The 21,345-nt window shown below is 38.8% G+C and overlaps 1 protein-coding gene across 1 annotated transcript in view; it reads right to left on the bottom strand.

Annotated features, from left to right (window-relative positions):
• The window catches only part of LOC128661685 (probable C-mannosyltransferase DPY19L4), a 139,320-nt gene extending 130,305 nt beyond the window's left edge, over nt 1-9,015 (bottom strand). The window contains exons 1-2 of the mRNA XM_053715911.1: nt 8,968-9,015; nt 8,111-8,137 (exon numbers count right to left, since the gene is read on the bottom strand). The gene's annotated coding sequence lies outside the window, so the exon portion shown is untranslated. The remainder of the gene's footprint in view (nt 1-8,110; nt 8,138-8,967) is intronic.
• Between the last annotated feature and the right edge of the window lie 12,330 nt (nt 9,016-21,345).

The raw sequence follows: 21,345 nt of genomic DNA, 5'->3' as shown, positions 1-21,345 counted from the left end.
ACGATGGCATGAAATATAACAAAATGGGCCTAGATAAATACCTTGGGATGTCTAGAATTTTTTTTTATATATATAGTATTAATTGGTAAATAAAAAAAAACAAAGCTCTATTTCTGTTTAAATTGCTAAACATTCTCTGGTATTTTGGGGAAGTTCTCTGAGATTCCCAGTCCTTAAGGGGTTAAACTGAAATGCATGTGAGAAAGATTTAATGTAAAGACACATTCTAATACAAAAGTGATTAAACACACACGTGTAAATGTCGCTTCTAATTGGCTGACTGACCCTGTCCTGCTCAGGAGTTGCAGGGCACAAATTTTTTTCACTTTTCATGGTATAAATACATCTGTCTTTGACAGACACAGTGTGCGGGCCTCACATCTGATAGATGTTTGCCATTGTTAGTCGCTTGTACCTCGTTTTGCGTTGCAATGCAAGCAGGCACCCTTTAAAAGGCACAGTAAACACTTGTAATTACAAGACATTTCTGTTGTGTTGCTATAGAATAACATTTCAGTCAAGTCTAAATGCTTTTAAAACAAATTAAACCCTTCATGCCGGGAGCAAATGTTTAAAATCGGAATGAAGTTCTGATGTAAACATTTGCTTGAAAGAGGAAATCACGTGATCGTAGATGAGATCACATGACTTCATGGCCGGGATTGGATTATGGGGGACTGCCTGTGCTGCTAGGCACCCCGCCCCCCCAGTCCGATTCCTGCTTTCATCAAAGGGGGAGGCTGCAGGACGCTGTATAAGGTAAGACGTTCATGCCGTCCTAATGACGTTAAAGTCCAGCGCTGTTAGGACGACATGGAACGTCCTAATATCTTAAAGGAGTTAAGATCATTTTTACTACAATTGATTTTCAGCAGCAAACTCCACCCACTATTTGCATAATTTGGAGAGGCCAATCCGGGTTTTAGTCCACAGACAACAAGGCTAGACACTGTCATAAAGTTAGTATATAGTGCTTTGTTTTCCAGTTGTTATTCGGTAAAGGCAATTAGAGACAGATATGTTGCAGAGTTAGCTTTGAGAAGTCAGCAGGGTGCATTTCAAGTATAGAGAATTAGAAATTGTTCCATTTCCAGAGCTAAATAACATAAAAAGTTGACGAAACAAATAATGAAAATATATTGTAAAGATCTTTCAAATTATGTATAACTAAACATTTTATACACAAGTCTCAAGGTGCTTACTGTCCCTTTAACCTCTACATCCTAACGGCCCTAAAGTCCAGCGCTATTAGGATGGCATGGAATGTCCTAACAGCGTGAAGGGGCTAAAGACAATTAATTTGTATGATTTATAGCAGTATGCATCCTGGCAATATGAAGGGTTTGCATCACTTCCCTTTTAACCCTTTCCGCCGTTAGGACGTTCCATGCCATCCTAACTGCACTTGGCTTTAGCGCCGTTAGGACAGGATGGAACGTCCTAACCATTTGGCTGTACGGAAGCCATTGGCACTTCCTGAATGGGATCATGGGCTAGATGGCGTGCCTAGCGTCATAAGCACTCCCCTGTGACCCGATCCCATCATTGAAATCACACAATTGCGTAATTTCATTTTTTAATTATTTGTTCCGATGTAGACAAATAAGCCCTGTCACTACCTACAAATAAACACAGCTTTATTTGCACAATGACATAAAGAGCCAGACAGATGGGTGAAAAGCCTGAGTAGGCAGGTTCTACAAAATTGAAGTTATATTAAAAGGGTCAATATAGTGTTAAAAATACATGCTCTAGTTCATTAGAGCATGTGATTTTAACCCTAGAGATGCTGTAATGATATGTATTTAACTTCCACTAAGGGCTTAACACATACTTGAAGTTCCACTTGGGACTCGCAGAGCACTGCAAGTCCGGGGCATAAACTACTGTTGATCCAATCAGCAGTGCTAGTCACACAACCCAGCTATGTGACAAGCGCTGCTGACTGGATCAGAGGCAGTTTCCACTCTGGACCAGCAGTGCTCTGCAGGCCCCGAGCAGGACTTTAACTATGTAATTAACCCAATTACAGGGGTTAAACACAGCATTACAGCATGCATCACTAGATGTCGTTTTTAACACTGTAATGACCCTTTAAACAAATGTTAATCAGAATTCAAAATTGTAAACAACTCTATAAGCATACATACAAGTATCATTTTGTACAAGAGGACATAGCTACTTAGGGTTTTTCTTTGTGAGCATTATATTGTACTGTATGTGCCTCTCCTTCACCACCAGAAATGTGCTTTATTAAACTGAGGGACTTTCCAGTACTGACAAGAATTCTCAGATAATCTCACCAGAGAGGAAAGCTTTAGCTCATTGGGACCCAGGCCTGTTATCCTTCTAGACCTCTCTGCTGTCCCCGTCTTGTGTTTATTTACTGTAACCATTGTGCATTGCAGAATCTGTTAATGCATTTATAAAGAAAACTAATAATATACACAGGCATATATATACCTATACATATTCAATGTCACAAAATAGGGACATAAAATACAAAACTAATAATATACACAGGCACATATATACCTATACATATTCAATGTCACAAAATAGGGACATAAAATACAAAACTAATAATATACACAGGCACATATATACCTATACATATTCAATGTCTCAAAATAGGGACATAAAATACAAAACTAATAATATACACAGGCACATATATACCTATACATATTCAATGTCACAAAATAGGGACATAAAATACAAAACTAATAATATACACAGGCACATATATACATATACATATTCAATGTCACAAAATAGGGACATAAAATACAAAACTAATAATATACACAGGCACATATATACCTATAAATATTCAATGTCACAAAATAGGGACATAAAATACAAAACTAATAATATACACAGGCACATATACACCTATACATATTCAATGTCACAAAATAGGGACATAAAATACAAAACTAAACTTTCTTACATTGAGCCATTTCCTTATATCCTGTGAATACTGTGCTCTAATTCCCACAAGAAATAAAAATGCATACTCCAGACTTTGGTAGCCTAACCTAATACATTTTATACTCTGGTTGTTTTAACACTGCAGTGGCTCATTTATAGCCCCTGCAGCTAAGGAATTAGCATAAGGTTTTTAAAAAGTTATGGAATTGATCTAAAACATTTTTTTTAAAAACTTACCCTTTATTCTTGACAGCAGCTTCAGCTTCCTCCACCCGTCGCAAAGCCTATTCCTGGGTTTAAAATGAGGAACCGGCTTCCTCCAATAACGGCATTGAATCAGACACTGATTCCCCCGGGGGGGGGGGGGAAGCCGTGATTGGAGGATGACCCATCCATCATTTCTGACATCAGAAATGGCTTGCGACGACTGGAGGAAGCTGGAGCAGCTGTCAAGTTTAAAAGGTAAAGTTTTTTTTCACAACAGGAGTGAAATGTAAATTTTAAAGTATTAAAGTGCCCCTGTTTTAAATCGAATTTTTAAAAACCGGGCACTTTAGCATCAAAATTTACATTCACTTTAAACAACTTTCTAATTTACTCCAATTATCAATTTTTCTTCGTTCTCTTGGTATCTTTATTTGAAAAGCAAGAATGTAAGCATAGGAGCCAGGCCATTTTTGGTTTAGGACCTAGGTAGAACTTTCTGATTTGTGTCTAAATGTAGCCACCAATCAGCAAGTGCTACCCAGGTGCTGAACCAAAAATGGGCTGGCTCCTTAGCTTATATTCAAATAAAGATTCCAAGAGAACAAAGAAAAAATGATAATAGGAGTAAATTAGAAAGTTGCATGCTCTATCTGGATCATGAAAGTTTAATTTTGACTAGACTGTTCCTTTAAAGGGACATTACGGTCAAAACTTTGCATACAAACATATTAAAGGGACAGTCTAGTCAAAATTAAACTTTCATGATTCAGATAGGGCATGCAATTTTAAACAACTTTCCAATTTACTTCTATTATCTAATTTGCTCAATTCTTTAGATATCCTTTGTTGAAGAAATAGCAATACACATGTGTGAGCCAATCACAGAAGGCCTCTAGGTGCAGCAACCAATCAGCAGCTACTGAGCATATCTAGTATCTAATAGAAGTAAATTAGAAAGTTGTTTAAAATGACATGCTCTTTCTAAATCACGAAAGAAAAAAAATTGGCTTTCATGTCCCTTTAAAGTGAAAGTAAACTTTGATGAATCAGTGCCCTGTTTTTAAAAATACTATTAAAAACAAGGGCACTTTCATTGCTTGAGGCCACGCCGTGATTGAAGGAAGCCGGATTCGTCATTGGAGACGTAAGAAGAGACTTGCGACGGACGGGGGAAGCGCTGGAGCGGCTTCCAGAATAAAAGGTAAGTATTTTTATAAAAACAGTGAAATGTAAACTTGAATAATATTATTTTTAAAAACAGGGCACTGATTCATCAAAGTTTACCTTCACTATATATATATATATATATATATATATATATATATATATATATATATATATATATATATATATATATATATATATATATATATATATATATATATATACACACACACATTATATATATATATATATATATATATATATATATATATATATATACACACACATATATATACACACACATATATATACACACACACACACACATATATATATATATATATATATATATATATATATATATATACACAAAAACTATTTTAGTAAAAGTGTTATCACTTTTTCTATACATTGAAGCATACCTAGATATTCGCAGTGCACCAGCATTTTAATTACTGTAGTTGCTCAAAGAGCCAGTGGGGATTATATCATATCAGCAATGATACAAATTGAGTTATTACCAGATGCTGGTGCACGGTGCATATTTAAGTACACTATTGAAACAGCTATAGCTTTTACTAGAAGTGTTTTTGTTAATACGTGTTTATTGCAAAAATGCACTACTGGGAGCTAGCTGATGATTGGTGGCTCCACATATATACCACTTGTTACTAGCTCACCTGATGTGTTTATCTAGCTCCTAATAATGCATTGTTGCTCTTTCAACTAAGAATACCAAGAGAATTAAGCAAATTTTATAAAAAGTAAATTTGAAAGTTCTTTTTAAATTATATGCTTTGCGCAAATTATTAAAGAAAAAAAATGGATTTCATGTACCTTTAATTGTGGATATACACTGTATGTGTATATATTTAAAGGGAAACTAAACAGTACAAATTACCAAATTGCATTCAAAGAATTGCAGTCATAAACAGTTATTGCTTATGCTTACCATACCGGGTGTGAAACCTGCATGTTTAACCATTGAAAGCTTTTCATCGGAACAAAGCAGACGGACATACAGACATTCATAGGCTCTTAAAGGGACTGTCTAGTCAAAACTAAACTTTCATGACTCTGATAGAGAATGCAATTAAACAACTTTGCAATTTAGTTTTATCACAAAATTTGCTTTGTTCTCATGGTATTTTGTTTGTTGAACGCTAAACCTAGGTAGGCTCAAATGCTAATTTCTAAGCCCTTGAAGGCTGCCTCTTATCTCAGTGCATTTTGAAAGTTTTTCAGAGTTAGACAGCGCTAGTTCAAGTGTGCCATAAATACAACATTGTGCTTACTCCCGTGGAGTTACCTAGGAGTGAGCACCGATTGGCTAAACTGCATATCTGTCTGTCAAAAGAACTGAGATAAGGGGGCAGTCTGCAGAGGCTTAGATGCAAGGTAATCACAGAGATAAAAAGTGTATTAATATAACAGTGTTTGTTATGCAAAACTGGGAAATGGGTAATAAAGGGATTATCTATCTTTTTTTAACCCCTTAATGACCGAGGACGTACGCCACACGTCCTCAGAAAAAAGGCAGTTAACGCCTGAGGACGTGTGGCGTACGTCCTCGGTTTGGAAAGCAGCTGGAAGCGATCCTCATCGCTTCCAGCTGCTTTCCGGTTATTGCAGGATGCCTCAATATCGAGGCATCCTGCAATAACAATTTGTACCCCTCCGGTGCAGAGAGAGCCACTCTGTGGCCCTCTCTACACCGGCCATCGATGGCCGCAATCGTTGGTGGGTGGGAGCTGCAGTGGGAGGCGGGTGGGCGGCCATCGATGGCTTCAGATTCACAGAGGGGGGCGGGATCGGGGTAGGGAGAGTCAGGGGCGCGCACAGACACGCGCGCGTGCACGGGGGATCGGCGGGCGGGCGCGTGCACGGGAGGGAGCGGGTGGGAACCACTTACACTACAGAAATAATTATGTAGTAAGTGGGAGGAAGAGGGGGAGTAAATGCCCCCAAAAACTAATCTAAGGGATCTGGGAGGGGGTGGGGGTAGGGGTTGGTCGTGGGGAAGCTACACTACAGCAAAATGTAAAAAAAATAAATACAAAAAGAGGAAAAAATATTGTTAACTGGGTACTGACAGACAGCTGCCAGTACCCAAGATGGCCCCCAATAAGGCAGGGGGGGGGGTTAGAGAGCTGTTTTTGGGGGGGATCAGGGAGGTTGGGGGCTAAGGGGGGATCCTACAAAGTAGCATATGTAAATATGCTAAAGATGTATTTTTTTTTTAAAAAAAAAAACTTTTATTTTAGTACTGGCAGACTTTCTGCCAGTACTTAAGATGGCGGGGACAATTGTGGGGTGGGGGAGGGAAGGGAGCTGTTTGGGAGATATCAGGGGGTCTGATGTGTCAGGTGGGAGGCTGATCTCTACACTAAAGCTAAAATTAACCCCGCAAGCTCCCTACAAACTACCTAATTAACCCCTTGACTGCTAGCCATAATACATGTGTGATGCGCAGCAGCACTTTGCGGCCTTCTAATTACCAAAAAGCAACCCCAAAGTCATATATGTCTGCTATTTCTGAACAAAGGGGATCCCAGAGAAGCATTTACAACTATTTGTGCCATAATTGCACATGCTGTTTGTAAATAATTTCAGTGAGAAACCTAAAATTGTGAAAAATTTAGCGTTTTTTTTTAATTTGATTGCATTTGGCGGTGAAATGGTGGCATGAAATATACCAAAATGGGCCTAGATCAATACTTGGGGTTGTCTACTACACTACACTGAAGCTAAAATTAACCCTAGAAGCTCCCTACATGCTCCCTAATTAACCCCTTCACTGCTGGGCATAATACACGTGTGGTGCGCAGTCGCATTTAGCAGCCTTCTAATTATTAAAAAGCAAAACCAAAGCCATATATGTCTGCTATTTATGAACAAAGGGGATCCCAGAGAAGCATTTACAACCATGTATGCTATAATTGCATAAGTTTTTTGTAAATAATTTCAGTGAGAAACCTAAAGTTTGTGAAAAAAATTGTGAAAAAGTGAACATTTTTTTTTATTTGATCGCATTTGGCGGTGAAATGGTGGCATGAAATATACCAAAATGGGCCTAGATCAATACTTTGGGATGTCTTCTAAAAAAAAATATATACATGTCAAGGGATATTCAGGGATTCCTGAAAGATATCAGTGTCCCAATGTAACTATCGCTAATTTTGAAAAAAAGTGGTTTGGAAATAGCAAAGTGCTACTTGTATTTATGGCCCTATAACTTGCAAAAAAAGCAAAGAACATGTAAACATTGGGTATTTCTAAACTCAGGACAAAATTTAGAAACTATTTAGCATGGTTTTTGTTTGGTGGTTGTAGATGTATAACAGATTTTGGGGGTCAAAGTTAGAAAAAGTGTGTTTTTTTCTATTTTTTCCTCATATTTTATAAAAAATTTATAGTAAATTATAAGATATGAGGAAAATAATGGTATATTTTGAAAGTCCATTTAATGGCGAGAAAAACGGTATATAATATGTGTGGGTACATTAAATGAGCAAGGGGAAAATTACAGCTAAACACAAACACCGCAGAAATGTAAAAATAGCCTTGGTCCCAAACGGACAGAAAATGGAAAAGTGCTGTGGTCATTAAGGGGTTAAACAATACAAATTCTGGAGTAGACTGTTCCTTTAGTAGAGCCGTGATTAATCAAAATAAATGTCATACTTCATCATTGTACATGCACAGCACCTTACAATATCACAAACATCTCAGAGTGCAAATTATACTCAAATTACAGGATTCAATTTGTAAATGAAAATACTTAGGCAATAAAGCTTAGACTTACCTGCTCTTTCCAAACAGAGCTTTCTTTCTAACAAATTCCAAGAAAATCAATTTAGACATTGACACTGTGTTTTACTGAAATCTCTTCGATCTATTCTACATGGAAGACTTTTTACAATTGGACTAAACACAGACCCCTTATTATTGTCAACTGATAGTCAATGAAAAATTACTGTGCAGCCATTATACATTTGCTAAAATAAGATTGGGCATAGAGAGAAATGTATCACTCATCTTGCAGGTGTGGCAAAAGAAACACTTCTTGCCAAATTGGCATAGGGTTGCTAAAAAGGCTGGGGGGGGGCATTTGTAATGATTGAAACCCAAACAGTTGTCTCAAGATTGTCACATCTCTTTCTTACCAATAATATTTACTAAACAATGTGTTGCAGTACATTCTGGCTCCCACAGGGTTAAACAAAAGGTAGATATTACCATAACAAAGTATAGTAATTACTTACCAAAGCCTCATACAAACTGCACTACTGTTTATTTTATTCTTTTACGGCAAAACAAACTGGTATACATTTTACAGGTCCATAACCCCCTTATGACTGATGCCTACTGGCAAGTACACAGTTTGTACCAATCACAGGCTCTCAATAAAAAGGCAAGTTTTTATTTTGCATAACACCCGTAGGGTAAACTGTAGGCATAATCACTCCAAGAACTCCATAGCAGCATGTAATAGAAGTGTCTTCCTATACCTTTCCAACTGCAAGAGGAAGCTGTGGTTGTGCTAGATATGCTGCGATATCCGCTAATCTCCAAAACATTATCCGCGTAAGTATAAATCATTAACCCCTTTCGACGCCATAGAACAAACTGATTATTTAAATCCCACCAAACGCTACTTACATTAGAGAAAGCAGCAGCATCCAGTTCAATGAAGTACAGTAATAATAGAAAAGGAACAGACAGGAAAGACTAGTCGATAACCGATTAAGGGAGCAGCCTCAAGTTCTAAAAGGGAGGGGCGAGAGGCAGGCTTCAGCTATGAGTAATACAGCACCTGTGTTGTGAATATTCCAATTTCCTATACATACACATTCACAATGCCCAGTACGTTCTAAGAAACAATGCTGCATTCGGCTTTAAAAAAAAAAAAAAAACATTTTTATGTTCAATTATGAGAGATTAATGTAGTAATCAGGCGATGCTGGCAGCTATTTGTAGGCTTTAAATACATTTATATAAAATACTCCCTAGCGAAGACTTTAAAACTTACACTTAGTATTATTATAACATGGGCTTTTTACCTATAGCTGTAAGGAGTATCACATTTAAAAAGGTAAAATAGTTCTAAATTATTTTCTACGTCAAACACTGCATTATTTTACTACCAAAATTGGAACATATGGGGGTGCAGATGAGCTCTACTAACAATACTGCAGAACAAAAATGGGAGCCATGTCATAGGATGTAAAATATTTTTCCCCAGCCAGCACTACATGAGCTCTGCTCACCTATAGGGATACATTGCATTAAACCCTCAGTTTACATATTTTGTATACATTTATGCAGGTGTTTATACATTTGTAAATGTTTACTGTTCACAGAACCTAAAGCAGCCCTGCCATTGTGCCAATACCAGTTGTACAGGATCAGACAGCTGAGAGATAATGTGCAAACAGATAGAAATATAAAATTTAGATGTGCATAAATGTATTTCAATTTGAAACATAAGCATTTTTGTTATATACTTCCATTAGCAAAAATGCTTCTAGTAAAAGTTCTTACTGTTTTTCTGTGGCATACGCACAGGGATAGGCACAGACAAAGGCTGTAGCGGACATTTTCCAAAGTACAGACCTTAGTGAAGGACACCAAGGTACATTTGAAATTAAAAACATTGTTTTATAGTGCTTGGTGTTATTGTACTGATGCAGATACCACTGATCCTATAACCAGCCCTTGTCTGGCTATACTCATGTGCCAGTGTCACTACTGTGTCATTATATAGTGCTGGGTGTTATTATACTGATGCAGATACCAATGACCCTATAACCAGTCCTCCTCTGGCTATACGCATGTGCCAGTGTCACTACTGTGTCATTATATAGTGCTGGGTGTTATTATACTGATGCAGATACCACTGATCCTATAACCAGCCCTTGTCTGGCTATACTCATGTGCCAGTGTCACTACTGTGTCATTATATAGTGCTGGGTGTTATTATACTGATGCAGATACCAATGACCCTATAACCAGTCCTCCTCTGGCTATACGCATGTGCCAGTGTCACTACTGTGTCATTATATAGTGCTGGGTGTTATTATACTGATGCAGATACCACTGATCCTATAACCAGCCCTTGTCTGGCTATACTCATGTGCCAGTGTCATTATATAGCGCTGGGTGTTATTATACTGATGCAGATACCACTGATCCTATAACCAGCCCTTGTCTGGCTATACTCATGTGCCAGTGTCATTATATAGTGCTGGGTGTTATTATACTAATGCAGATACCACTGATCCTATAACCAACCCTTGTCTGGCTATACCCATGAGCCAGTGTCACTACTGTGTCTTTGTATAGGGATTGGTGTTATTATACTGATGCAGATACCACTGATCCTATAACCAGCCCTCCTCTTGCTATACCCATATGCCAGTGTCACTACTGTGTCATTATATAGCGCTGGGTGTTATTATACTGATGCAGATACCAATGACCCTATAACCACCCTTGTCTGGCTATACCCATGTGCCAGTGTCACTACTGTGTCATTATATAGCGCTGGGTGTTATTATACTGATGCAGATACCACTGATCCTATAACCAGCCCTTGTCTGGCTATACCCATGTGACAGTGTCACTAATGTGTCGTTATATAGCGCTGGGTGTTATTATACTGATGCAGATACCACTGATCTTATAATTATCCCTCCTCTGGCTATACCCATGTGCCAGTGTCACTACTGTGTCATTATATAGTGCTGGGTGTTATTATACTGATGCAGATACCACTGATCCTATAACCAGCCCTCCTCTGGCTATACCCATGAGCCGGTTTCACTACTGTGTCATTATATAGTGCTGGGTGTTATTATACTGATGCAGATACCACTGACCCTATAACCAGCCCTCCTCTGGCTATACACATGTGCCAGTGTCACTACTGTGTCTTTGTATAGCGCTGGGTGTTATTATACTGATGCAGATACCACTGATCCTATAACCAGCCCTCCTCTGGCTATACCCATGTGACAGTGTCACTACTGTGTCATTATATAGCGCTGGGTGTTATTATACTGATGCAGATACCACTGATCTTATAACCAGCCCTCCTCTGGCTATACCCATGTGACAGTGTCACTACTGTGTCATTATATAGCGCTGGGTGTTATTATACTGATGCAGATACCACTGATCCTATAACCAGCCCTCCTCTGGCTATACCCATGTGCCAGTGTCACTACTGTGTTATTATACTGATGCAGATACCACTGGTCCTATAACCAGCCCTCCTCTGGCTATACCCATGTGACAGTGTCACTACTGTGTCATTATATAGCGCTGGGTGTTATTATACTGATGCAGATACCACTGATCCTATAACCAGCCCTCCTCTGGCTATACCCATGTGCCAGTGTCACTACTGTGTTATTATACTGATGCAGATACCACTGGTCCTATAACCAGCCCTCCTCTGGCTATACCCATGTGACAGTGTCACTACTGTGTCATTATATAGCGCTGGGTGTTATTATACTGATGCAGATACCACTGATCCTATAACCAGCCCTCCTCTGGCTATACCCATGTGACAGTGTCACTACTGTGTCATTATATAGCGCTGGGTGTTATTATACTGATGCAGATACCACTGATCTTATAACCAGCCCTCCTCTGGCTATACCCATGTGACAGTGTCACTACTGTGTCATTATATAGCGCTGGGTGTTATTATACTGATGCAGATACCACTGATCCTATAACCAGCCCTCCTCTGGCTATACCCATGTGCCAGTGTCACTACTGTGTTATTATACTGATGCAGATACCACTGATCCTATAACCAGCCCTCATCTGGCTATACCCATGTGACAGTGTCACTACTGTGTCATTATATAGTGCTGGGTGTTATTATACTGGTGCAGATACCACTGATCTTATAATTATCCCTCCTCTGGCTATACCCATGTGCCAGTGTCACTACTGTGTTATTATACTGATGCAGATACCACTGATTCTAAAACCATCCCTCCTCTGGCTATACCCATGTGCCAGTGTCACTACTGTGTTATTATACTGATGCAGATACCACTGGTCCTATAACCAGCCCTCCTCTGGCTATACCCATGAGCCAGTGTCACTACTGTGTCTTTGTATAGTGCTTGGTGTTATTATACTGATGCAGATACCACTGATCCTATAACCAGCCCTCCTCTGGCTATACCCATGTGACAGTGTCACTACTGTGTCATTATATAGCGCTGGGTGTTATTATACTGATGCAGATACCACTGATCCTATAACCAGCCCTCCTCTGGCTATACCCATGTGCCAGTGTCACTACTGTGTTATTATACTGATGCAGATACCACTGATCCTATAACCAGCCCTCATCTGGCTATACCCATGTGACAGTGTCACTACTGTGTCATTATATAGTGCTGGGTGTTATTATACTGGTGCAGATACCACTGATCTTATAATTATCCCTCCTCTGGCTATACCCATGTGCCAGTGTCACTACTGTGTTATTATACTGATGCAGATACCACTGATTCTAAAACCATCCCTCCTCTGGCTATACCCATGTGCCAGTGTCACTACTGTGTTATTATACTGATGCAGATACCACTGGTCCTATAACCAGCCCTCCTCTGGCTATACCCATGAGCCAGTGTCACTACTGTGTCTTTGTATAGTGCTTGGTGTTATTATACTGATGCAGATACCAATGATACTTTAACCAGCCCTCCTCTGGCTATACCCATGTGACAGTGTCACTACTGTGTCATTATATAGTGCTGGGTGTTATTATACTGATGCAGATACCACTGATCTTATAACCATCCCTTGTCTGGCTATACCCATGAGCCATCCAGTGTCACTACTGTGTCATTATATAGCACTGGGTGTTATTATACTAATGCAGATACCACTGACCCTATAACCACTCCTTGTCTGGCTATACGCATGTGCCAGTGTCAATACTGTGTCTTTGTATAGAACTAGATGTTATTATACAGATGCAGATACATATCCAGTATTTCACCCAGGCTTTATTTATTCCATAACTTATCACCCAATATAATTAGCAGTCTCTTGACAAGCCACTAACTTTATTCACACTTCATTTTTTTTAGTTCATATTATTTAATCAGAAAGAAAAGATATACTAAGGATGTGGCGGACACGGACACCTTGCCTTTCCCTGCATACGCACATATCCCATGAGAGCCTGTGCATCAGTATTCAAGCTCAGAGAGTTGAGGATTGTATGTATTGCTTCTGTGAAGACGTAATTTGCATCTCACAAGCCACCACTGACTCTGAGAAGATGTGATGGTTGACTACTGCTGCACATGCCCTCGCAGGATATTGCAAACATTTTCTATTTTTTATTGCAATTTGGACTTTTCTATCCCTTTAAAGCCACAGCTCACTGCACACTCACACAGTCTTAAAGGGAAAGGCACACAATCCGTGCAGCCTTTAAAGAAGCAACTCACACCACACACAGTCTTAAAGGGACATATCACGGTAATGCTAACACAGCGCAAACGAAAGATCAGCTCCCGCACGCTCACACATTCTTAAAGGGTCATGCACGCACAACTCACCCAGCCTTTAAAGAGCCAACGAACACCATACAGTCAGATCACAGTAATGTTCACACAGCCCCGTCTTAAAGGGACATACAACCCAATTTTTTATTTCATTAACATACAATTGTAAACAACTTTCTAATTTACTTCTATTATCATATTTTCTTCATTGTCTTGTTATCCTTTGTTGAAAAGCAGAAATATAAGCTCAAGCGTGTGTACGTGCCTGTAGCACTATATGGCACCAGTTTTGTAACAATGTTATACATTAGCAGGAGCACTAGATGGCAGCATTATTTCCTGTCATGTAGTGCACGCTACCTACCTAGGTATCTCTTCAACAAAGAATAACATGAGAATGAAATAAATTTGATAATAAAAGTAATTTGGAAAGTTTTTATAAAATTGTATTCTCTATCTGAATTATGAAAGAAAATTTTGGGGTTTAATGTCCCCTTGAAGGGCAGCTCGCAGCATGGTCACACAGTCTTAAAGGAACATGCCCACACACAACCCACACATTCTTTAAAGGGACAATTTACACCACACGCACAGTCTTAAAGGCACAGATCACAGTAATGTTTACACAGGCGCAGTCTTACAGGAACAGATAACTGTATGCATCCGCACGCAATGCACACAGCCTTAGAAGCGCTCAGTCTTAAAGGGACAGGGGCATGAACACACACCCACAAACCAACACTCACAGCCTTTAAAGGAACACCATGCACAGTCTTTAAGGGACAGCACACCCAAATGCACAGAGCCTTAAAGGGGAGCTCAGTCTTAAAGTGACAGAAACACAGACATACCACATGCACACAGTCTTAATGGTACAGGTGCACAAACACAGCGCACACAGCCTTAAAGGCACAGATCACACAATCTTAAAGGCACAGACACACTCACACAATGCACACAGCCTTAAAGTGATGGTAAAGGAAAGCCTTTTTGAATACTCCCTTGGATAGTATATTAAAGTCTCTAACTTTTTTATTTTTTTATTTACTCCTAACTTATTTTAAATTATTATTTAGAATGACCTGCATATCCTGCTTCCCTCCCCCCCTCTCCCCCCCCATTACATTCCCTGGTTTATATACTGTGTGACGTAGAGAACAGTCCCCAGGACCGCCATTAGAAATTTTGGGGCACCTTACTTAACCATTGATCAGGTCCCCCCCCCCTTTTGACATGTGCAATTTTTGACCAAGTGACTAACACGTATATGCACTTTATTCTTAAGTGTAGTCAAACTTGAAAATGTTGTAAAGGTAGTAACAAAGAAACACACAGACACACATAAGGATTCACATATAGACACTCTAGCAGACACGCAAAGAAACACACAAACACACCCAGACACAGACACTCAGCACTTGTTTACATTGACCTGACAAGTAATGAGGTAGACAGTTTTGTCAAGAAAGGAGATTTACAAGACAAAATATGGAGTTCTGATTATCTTTTTGTCAAGGAAGATGCCAACTATATGAAGACAACAGCATGCAGTGGCTGAAAGGAAGGGCCCTGAACTGCCTAAACAATAATTTGACTTCCAGAAAGGTCTCATTAGTCTCAAAGTCTGTTAAAAAAAAATCTGAATAATCAGTAGTAAGGGAAAAATGTCCTAAAAAGGAACAGACAATGGACGCAAACACACACACACTCAAACACAAACTTGCACATACAGCCACAGAGACAGCTTCAGAAAACACACAAATACATACACACTCACAAACACCCACAGAAAACACACAAAGACATACACACACAGAAACACACACAGAAAACACACAAAGACACACGTACACCCTCACAGAGACATCCACAGAAAATGAACAAAGACAGACACACAAACCATCACAAAGAGATCCACAAAAAAATACATACACACTCATAGAGACACCAACAAAAGCACAAAGACATAAACACAGACACCCACAGAAACACTCACAGGAGGTAAAATTTCTGCACATTGCCATCCCCTAAATCAACAGTGTGTTATATGCATGATAAAAAAATAGCAGAAATTGAGATCACTTTTTAAAGAATCATATTTGTAAATGTGCAAGCAAAAATACTTCTGTGAATTCAAAATTGTACATTATTGATCTGTCAGAATGTGTATATGAAGAAAAGTACTTTTGAAAGGTTGACATATGTTTGGGGGTTCCACCCCATTTTCCCCAACCAAGAGCACAACTTCAAATCTGGTGTACAAATGTTCCTATCTGTCAGCTGTATTTAGGTGTTAACCTGCCTCATTTCAAACACTGAGCAATCTTAGCCTGAGAGTATAACATTTTATACAGATGTAAAAATCTTAGCTAAAATGCCTCCTGGCATCTGGAAAGTCCTTGCATAAAGGAGCAGTAAACTGGAATGTAATTAAAAAATATATATATATATATATATATATATATATATATATATATATATATAAACATTTAAAAAATCATATTTGCTAAAAGGGCACCTACCATTTGTGTATTGAGGAGGAAACATTTCTGCATGGTTTTAAATATAGAATTTCTACAGCATTGTCAAATAATCATAAATACACTGCTGCATATTGCTAAAAAAAATTGTTTTTATGGACCCCTGGCCCCACCACACAACCACCACACTGAAGTTACAATCTGAAATTGCACAAATAAATAAAAAACATTTACTAAGTAAGTCCTACCTACTCTGCAAATGAAAGTGATCTGCCGCCTGACCCTGGCACAGGCTGTACAAACTGAAGTGCCAAGTCTGTCTCAAACTGTGCATAGTGGTTTAGTGCACACTCAGAAATCCTCTCAAATGCTAATGCTTTACTCCTTGTAATGGCATTTCCCACACTCAATAGCACTCTGCTTTAGGACCCTCTGGTTGCTGCCAAAATGTAAAAAAAATAATAATAATAGTTATGCTTGACTCATGGGGCGCCCTGGCCCACTGGGCCCCTGACAGGATTTACCCTATTCACCCCCTGATTGCGGACCTGGCGGTCCCACCTGCTCTTTACGTAGGCATCCAGACATGTTCCAGAGTAAGGATAGCCTGCGCATGCGCAATTCTCTGCTCTTTGTTCTAATGTAAACAATGAATCACAAGATTCATTGTTTACTTCTGAAGCAGAGAGCTGTGTATCAGAACAATTTTGCTGCGATCGTGATCCCCATTGACTAAACGAGGAATATAAAATATTGTAAGTTGCAATAATTGATTATATTTTTATTTGCTATTTGGACACCAAATAAAGAATGAAATTTATCAGAATGGGGAATTTGCATTACTTTATATGTGGCAGTATGCTATTGAGAGCATGATGCCCCTGAATAAACAAATAAATTATAAAAAAAAATTATAATGGGCAAGTTTACGTTCATTATTAGTGATGGTATTACATACAGAGCCTGATTCCCCTTACTAAACGAGCCTTGATTTTATGTATCATTTATGATTAAGAACTTTTGTATCGCACTATGAATATTCTTTATTATAATAAAAAAATGTCACTGCTGAAGCGGATAGACGTGCACTGAGGGAGCTCCTGGTCTTACTAGAATTTTTAGGGATATTTTTCTAAATTACTACAATATTTGTGACCCACAACCTAAATCCCTATCTGAAGTTTTCCCTAACAAAGATTGTGACCCTGGAAGCACCTGCTCAGTGAGTGTTATGTTCTATGTTCTTCAGCAATACCACAAGGCTAGCAAGGGAACGCATTTGCAGGAAAACTATAGCGACCTGTTTGAGGTGATCACCTGTTTCGGGGTTAAGGTTGCCGTACAATTTCCCCCCCCCCAACCCTTGATGATGGGGACAAGCCAGTCGAGCGATTTCCAAGGCATATACTAGGGATTACCAATGACAATTATAGAGCCAACTGTGTCGATAGCAGCCGAACTGGGCAACCTCTTAGATTCATATCAAGCCACCTTTGTGGAGACGTTGCAAGCTGCATTTGCCACACTTGCTGTTGACATCCCTGCTGAAAATTTGGAATTAATCCCTGTTTTTGTGTCTGAGGGGGGTGGCGGCGCTTTGGGGTCCCAGCGGCAACTATCGGCCTTCTCAGGCAGTACCCTAGTTAAAGAGACCGTGGACTCCTATCCATTAAAGTGAAGGTAAAGTTCACTGTATTACTATGCACTTATCTGCAATATAGCACAAATCAATGGCACTTTAATTCATGACATTTTTCAAATTTAGCTTTATTCCTAGTTTTACCCGTTTTTATTCGCAATCTAACAAGCATACGATTTAACCCGTAATATTATTATTTTTTTACCCTGCTGGTCACGTTTTAAGAACAGCCAATCGACTTTCTGGCCGTTAGGCGGCCGTCATTTGACGACATTGCTAACTTCAAAGCTCTGCGCATGCGTTAGCTTCCTTCCTCTCCCTGGAAAACCAAGCGCAGCCCTGTTTAGCTGTAACAAGCAAAGACTGGCATTACCGCATGCGCATTGTGGACCGTCGTCAAGGTTTTTACGAATGTGCAGTGGTTTTCTTCACCGGGCACGAGCATTGTAGACACGTATAGAGCGGGTGGGAAAGTTCTATACGTCATAAGCTAATCAGTCAGGAAATGGATAGTGGGCGCCGGGCGGAGCTTGTAACGGAACGGTAGGGGAGAATAAAATACATTTATTATCGAAATATGTTATGTTTAAAAAAAAAAAGTTAGCAACTGTGGATTTTACAAGGTGCTACATGAAATAATGATTGCAGAAAGACCAAACTTCACCTTCACTTTAAAGAGAACATATGTATACTGGAATGCCACAGCTCCTTTAAAGAAGGTACACCAATGTTGTAAGCCCTTTTGTAGTTAGTGGTTTAGCAATGCAGACTCATATGGTAGTGTTTATATATGTTCTATTTACCTAAATTATATTGCTAATCTATCTTATATCCTACTTGTCTCTTTATGTTTTTAAGATAGCTTTTATGCTACAGAGGCATTATATATCAACCTCTGACCTACATCTCTCCACTTCTGTTATCTCTTCGTCCCACTCCCGCCTCCAAGACTTTGCATGTGCCGCTCCTGTCCTCTAGAACTCTCTACCCACTCCATAAGACGTCTCCAACCTTGTATAGCTTCAGACGCTCATTGAAAACCCACCTATTCAGAGAGACTTACCATCTCTCCTCCATCCGTCATCCAAACCAAACTAATACATGAACTGCCTGACTCACTGCTGCAACTACAACTGATGTGACAAGCTACCCCAACCTTATGTCTCTGCACCCTAAACCTGTAGACTGTGAGCTCTCCGGAGCAGGGCCCTCTTCCTCCTGTACTAGATTTGTTTAGTTTTGTTAAGTTTTGTATTTTATCAAAAAATGTTGTCATTGTATACCCCTATCATTGTACCCAGCGCTACGGAATTTGGCGGGGCTATACAAATAAATGATGATAATAATAATAATATATAGATATAATATCATGTAATATTCCTACTGCCCAGAAAACTTATATCTCAATTAATAATTTCCCTAGTTATGTATTAATAGATCCTAATATGCTTTGTATGCTGGGAAAACACAGTTCTCTGAACTTGTGGTTGTGTCGCCAGTGGCCAAGACGGCATGACCATATATCTAGTTAATCTTCATAGATTTACCCCAGCATACAATTGTTTAACTAGATTGTTTGGGTGAGTTCTATCTCCCCTGTTGTCAGATACTGTTTGTGATAAAGAAATTCCACAAATCAGGTAGGCCTGGGTCTATGAGACATAAAAAAACTACCTGTAGTAATAAAGTTTTATGGTATTCCTGCTCTGGTCCGCACATTATATATCCGCTTATAGTTTTATATGATACTGTATAGTTTATTATCTATATTGCTTATCATGTATAAATGACGTGCTATACTATGCTGGCTCCTGAATTCTAAATGTATATGCCTATCACAAGTTATATTACAGTTAGTAAGGGGTCCAAAGCATTTTATATTTACATCTCTGTTCTGTATTAGTTTGGGCCCAGAATGTTTTAATATACAAACTTAGTATCTATACTATTTCTGCTAGCTCCGTCCCATCCCCCACACAGAAAATATAGCCCATTAAGGTCCTATATCCCCAAAATATTAATATATATGCTTTAACATAGAAGAAATTTAAATCTATCCCTTATCCCCCTAATCTTGACTGCTATGTGTTCATCTACTCATAATAAGTATTAGCTAGTATACAATCCATCTCTCTTTTTTAAATAAAATAGTCTTCAGAATTTATATAATAACATAAAATTGAGGTTCTCCATAAAAGACTCATGAGTGGTCTCCTCTGTTTCAGGATGCCTTCTGGCATAGCAATAATTGTATAGACATGTAAGGTCCAAGAGTTGAGTTCTTAGGAAGGCTTACATTCTATCTGGCATAGTATTGTTGTGCGACTTATTGAAATTATTTTCCAATGTTCTGTCTTCTGTAACATGCTAAACATTGCAATATTTGAATGTTACATTGTGAAATTTTGTTTATATACCTTGATTTAGACCTCAATAAAAAATATTATAAAAAAATAAAAAAATAAAAATTAAATAAATGTCAGTTTACAATATCCAAAATGATAATGATAGTGCCCATAAAGTTGTTTTAAAATATGTCATGATATGTAGAAGAATGTCATAAACAACATTAAATGCTGTGCGATTTCTTTGCTATAAACTTTTGCAGTAACTTATTATTTTGAATAATTTCCATTGAAGAATGTACTTACTTTCCAAAAAATGGCTTTAATTGTTACAAGAAGCTCTGTTTGAAATCACAGTCCGGGCATACAATTACGTAGTGCTGGGATTCCCTTAGATGCCGATTGCGCTTGCATCACTCATGATTGAGCATGGAGTCGGCTATGTAGATCAGTGGGACGCGCATGCACAAAGCAGCAGAGGAGCGTGTTAGCAACAGTGCAGGACGCCAATAGGGCTGCATTACTATTGGTTATTAATAGAAACGTCCCTAAAAAAAATGTGAGAATCTGATATAATGTGGAGCAAATTGTTAAAGTTGGCCATCACTTTAAAACACACCTAAATGCAGTCTTACATGGACAGATCACAGCATGCACCTGGACATGCATGCTGCAGGGTAATTAGGGAGGAACATGTATTGTGCTGTTCATCAGAACTATACATGTGATGTTTAGAGGCACAATAAATGTTTCGCCCTGCTTACCCTGCAGCATGCGGAACTCATAAGTGTCCAGGAAAACATGGTTGAGGTGGCAACCTTACATATGATACAATTGGTATACACTTGGCACACACATTGCTCTAAAGGGACAGCTCACACCACCCACATACTGTTTTAATTGTACAGGCACACACACAGTACACACATCCTTAAAGGAACAGCTCACACCATGTGCACACAGACTTAAATGGGCAGACACACTCACACTATCCACACAACTTTAAAGCACACCCAAAAAAAACAGGG

This window comes from Bombina bombina, chromosome 5, assembly GCF_027579735.1.
Source record: "Bombina bombina isolate aBomBom1 chromosome 5, aBomBom1.pri, whole genome shotgun sequence".
NCBI lineage: Eukaryota > Metazoa > Chordata > Amphibia > Anura > Bombinatoridae > Bombina > Bombina bombina.
This window is presented reverse-complemented; position numbering and strand designations above follow the sequence as displayed.